This window comes from Chrysochloris asiatica, unplaced genomic scaffold, assembly GCF_000296735.1.
Source record: "Chrysochloris asiatica unplaced genomic scaffold, ChrAsi1.0 scaffold00017, whole genome shotgun sequence".
NCBI classification, from domain to species: domain Eukaryota; kingdom Metazoa; phylum Chordata; class Mammalia; order Afrosoricida; family Chrysochloridae; genus Chrysochloris; species Chrysochloris asiatica.
Window position 1 is genome coordinate 27,518,183 of NW_006408535.1, and position 5,108 is coordinate 27,523,290.

Sequence of the window (5,108 nt, forward strand, 5' to 3'; positions counted from 1 at the left end):
CCTAATATTCTATTTTAAGAAACATAAAAAGCACAGTTTTTAAAATAAGCAAATCACTTTGACTCTTGTAGACTCAGACTTGCTCTCCTTTTTTACTTCTTTACCACCCCACACTCTAAAAAGAATAACTCTTCTTTTCAAGAAGCACAAAAGAGAAAATTTTCACACATCTTTGTAGTAATTCTACCATGTGATTCCTCACACTTCAGTTCTAAAGAAACTTCCCTCATTTTTGTTTTTTAACTTTTGAATGTGAATTGAGTACAGGTTTATAGAGCAGATCCTCAAATTTACATTCAATACATCCTACCCTTCTTTTCATTTCAATAGATTGCAAATCCACACCAAGTTTTAATTCCTGGAAGAGATGGGAACAGAAAGAATCTGGTCACTACAGAGGGCTATGGTTTGACCCTCAGTCCCTATGGATATCAAATGCTTTGCAGAAGGGAGGGAAAGGGTCTTGGTGGGAGATATTTCTGAGGAGATAGATATCCCCAGACTGGATTTAGGGTGAGGGGACTCTTGAGTGTGACCCAAGGTCATATCAAAGGTGACATCACAACCCAGCATAGCACTCTCTTCAAACTGGCCCCCACAAAGAAATGTGATCAACATCAGTTCGTTGTTTTTGAGTCTGTTGGTGCACAGGGTCCTGATTTAGTAAGGAGGGTGCACTGTTCTCATTTAATTCCATTTCTCCTCTACTCTTCCTCTCTACTTCTCTTTCTACCCATTACATGAAACATTTATTCACTCCTGAAAGTTACTGAATTATCTACAATCCAGAACTTTCTCTCCCAAACTTTTTGTTATTGAGGAATTAGGAACACTACAAGGAGAAAGTAAAAGGTTCTTAACAGATACAAAAATTCTAGAAAATTTGATGAAAAGTATCTATTCTATTGACATCTTTCACTTTCAATTGCTGCCCTCACCACACCCTTGCCACTACAGAGACATATGTAAGTGCTACTCTCCCCTCTCCAATACATAACCTGCATCCTCTTCGCTAACAAGTCTCTCCCTCAGAATGGTTTTTGATAGGATGTAAAACCCAGAGAAATACCAACTATTACCCCCACCCATTAGGAATGCAGAGACAATATCAACAAAGATGAATCTAATGGCCAAATCAAACCAGCAGGGACCAAATGATGGTCTGTTAAACCTTCAGACTTTGATTTTGTCAAAATTTAAGAGAACATTCAAATTCATGGAAATTAACTTAGAAGAGCAGACTCAAATGTCCTTGTGCTGCAGCCATCACTCATGAATACTTACATAAAATGTCCCTGCCCACACCCAATATGAACTAAATATAGTCCAGTAAGAAGTTGAGGTCCAAGGGGTTGGCTACCCTTCATGGGTCAGGCATTACAATCGCCTACATGATGGAGAAGGACATCAGGAGAATAGAAATAAAAGGGAGAAAGAGTGTGATCTGAGTGAACATTTCCATCATGGTAGGTTAGCCTCTGAGATACTTTTTCTTCTAAGAAAACCAGAATCACATATCAGAAATACAGACAGAAACATATTTTTCAGCACTTCTTTAAATTTCCCCTAGATTTCATGAATTACATATAAAATAGGGACATTTGTAGAGTCATTGATAAGATTACAAGGCCTGAAATCAGACCCCTGCAATCAAATCAGAAGTGTGGATCCAGGGACAGAGAGGACAGAGAACATTAAAAGGGTAATTATTGGTATATAGATGTTAGGCACACTTCCCCATTTCCCATGATATCAGAAATTGACTAAATTGACCTTCCCTGGGTAAACCAGCCTTACACATTTTGAGTTCATGGACTGGAGTGTGATCCACCCCAGCCTACCCAAAGAGTCAAGTCAATCCATGGATTCAACTCTGGGGTCACAGTGATTCCTTAACCTAGGTCAATAAAAGTCAAGTGCAAGATGTTGTTGAAAACATTGGGAGATGTGCTCTCTTTCACTATGTGTGTTTTGTGTGTTTTTTTAAGGATGTAGAAAACAAAATGGTACCTAAGATAGGAGCTATGATGATAATGCATGTCTTATATGCATTTAGTACATAGCCCTGCCTCCTTACTTCCTTATGTATCCCTCTACCATAACCTTCACCATATTGTGGTTCTATCTCATCCACCAGACAGTTGCACCCTAACAAAAGGAGACACATATCCAACATGCTCCATCCTGGCACAGAAAAAGGGCCTAAACACACATCTCCTAGGAAAATTACCCTGAATAACTCCGCAATGTTGAAATGAAAACATTGATGGTTTTGTCACTGGGAACACTGGTTTCTGAGACTCTAGTACTTCTACTGGGTAGTGTTATATTACAACCTACAGTTCCCGTCTTCTAGCCCTCGACCCTGCTGAGTCATCAGCTGTGGGTGCTTAGGTGGAGACTGCTGAATCACCCACAAAGCACTCAAAAAACGTCAGCTGGCAGGGTGCAATGGGGGTGAAGAGCATCTTTTGTACAAAGCCTTTCATTATGAATCACCACAAAACCAGAGGGAACCATGAGATCACTGAGCCCCCCTCTACCGTCTTCCTCTCTTAGGGGATAAAAACAAGCCAGGAGGAAGCCCCTGAAACTCTGACCTGGACAATCAGCCTGGGAAGATGCAGCTCCTCCTGCTCCTCTTAGCCTGCATGCTGGTTCCTAGAGCAAAGACAGGTAAGTGACTGACCCCACCCTCCAGACCCCACCCAATGCCATAGGAGGCACTGATCTTTGCCTTCTGGACATTTCTGATCCATCTATCTACTAGAAAGATTATTACTACCTCCAGCCCCACTGCAGGCCCCAGTATAATTTTGGATAAGCTATCTGCTGGACAGGTGGAACATCTGTTCTTAAGATGAGGCAGGGGTACTCTACCTTCCCCAGCTTCTACAATTTTCATGTGGAAACTGCAACTTTCTAGAAGTGCAAGGCAATTGAGTAGGGAGAAAGAAAGGAGAAAAATTCAAATATCCCTGCACAGGGTAAAGTGGATCTGGTTTCTGTATCTGGGTTGAGATAAGACCTCCTTTCATTCCCCCTTTTGCCTGGAAGAGAAGTACAGAGCTCAGTTGACTCTAGAACTGATGGACTGGACCCACTGTCCCTTCAACACTGTTTACCTTTACTTTACCCCAAGACCCCTCGGTCCATTTCTCCTGCCTCAGCATCTTCCTTCTTTTCAAGCACAGGTCTCAATCTCTTGCAGACCCCAAAGTTCTCTGCTTTCTAGAATCCCACTATCCCAGCAACCCTCATTCAGTAATTAGGAGTTATTCCTTCAGGCAGCCAGTGAACATATCCTGTCAGACATAGGAAATAGGACATAAAACCATTTAGATCCCTAAACGTATGGCCTGGCCATATGAAAGCAGTTCTATCGCAGATAATCTGAGGGGTCTTAGAAATTCATTTCCAGCCAAAAGACATAAAGGGGAATTTTCTGGAGCCTCTGGGACATCGCGTCCCTAAGACAGCTAAATCTCCTCCAACTCTGTCCAGAAGAAAGATGACAGACCCAAGACTGTTCTCCTCTCTAGAGGAGGAGGCTAAGGCTTCTATCCCCAGCAACCCCACCTCAGGCCATCCCAGGCTGGTAAACACATCGGAAGTCTGGAGCTGTCAAATAGAAACTTGCGGGGGGACTCACTGATATACACAGCAGACCAGTGTTCTTATTCAGGGGAGATCCTCGGGGGACATGAGACCCAGCCCCACTCTTACCCCTACATGGCATATGTTCATTTCTGAAAACACACCTGGGTGGTTTCCTGATCCAAGAAGACTGTGCTGACGGCTGCTCACTGTTTTGGAAGGTGAGGAGCATCACAGAGCCCACACTCCCATGAGAAGCCTTACCTTCTTCAAGGACTTGTCAAAATACAGAGTGAGACACAGGGAACTTAATTTTGTGGAGAGGAATAGGTCTGTGTCAGAGGGATTGCTGAATAGAGCCTAGACCCACCAACTGTGTGATATTTAGAACAGAGAACATGGATTTGGGGTCAAAATGCAAAAAAACTTGCAAGCTTTCTTGTGGGTAACTGATCCCTGAGAAACACTGTGGAAGTTATCAATGACTCCAGAATCCTGCTGGGCTACAAGAAGCAGAAAGCATAGTGAGCTCAGTCCCAAGCCCTCCTGTACCCTCCATTTCCATCAGATACACACCCGTCCTGTCCTAGCTATCATCTGCTCTCCCCACATTCTAGGCTACAGCTCCTGTGACTCCCCCTGCCCCACCCCTCTCTCTCTACAGATTCATGAGTGTCACCCTGGGCGCCCATGACATCAGTAAGAAGGAAGAGACTCAGCAGCTCATTCGTGTGAAAAAACCCATCCCCCGCCCAGGCTATGATAAAAAGACACATGTGAATGACATCATGCTACTACAGGTGAGGCATAACCCCCTGCTGTATCTTGCTCCCCAGGGTCCAGGGAGGTTTTCCTCCCAGCATAACCCCTGTCCTTTCCATCTTTCCACCCTGACTGTCTGACTAGTTGCAGGGTCTTGGACAAGCAGGAATGTGGTGCAGTCAGTCACGGTCTCTAGACTCAGCAGGCTGATGTTGATCAGGATTTTCTTCTCTCTCTCTAACAGTTGGAGAAAAAGGCAAAATTGACAAATGCTGTAGACATACTGCAGCTACCAAAGACAGAAACCCAGGTAAAACCAGGGACAACATGCAGCATGGCCGGCTGGGGTAAACTCTCACTCAACAGTTCAGGATCATTGAAACTGTATGAGGTGAAGCTGACTGTGCAGAATGACAAGGAGTGTGAGTCCCGCTACCGTGAGCGCTTCTGAGATATGTGTGGGAGACCCGAAGAAAAAGGCTTCTACCTTTCAGGTGGGATGTAGCATCTACATAGCCTGACTCTAGTGAGAAGGATGTGAGGGGATCTGGGACCAGGAAACCCAATCAGTAAGGGGACTCCTTCACCCACTAGTTTATAGCTTTTTCCCTTTGGGAAGAGAAGAGGGGAACAGAATAAATGAGAAGTCTCTAGGGTTTCTGCTGGGCTCCCAATGGTGACTCTGGAAATAACCATCTCTCAAAAGGCAACTCTCTGCCCCATTCCAAAGGTTTGGTGGTGCAAACTGC

General features: G+C 44.1%; 1 pseudogene; it reads left to right on the forward strand.

Annotated features, from left to right (window-relative positions):
* Window positions 1-2,621: 2,621 nt before the first annotated feature.
* On the forward strand, window positions 2,622-4,880 carry LOC102838894 (annotated as a pseudogene).
* The last annotated feature ends 228 nt before the right edge of the window (window positions 4,881-5,108 follow it).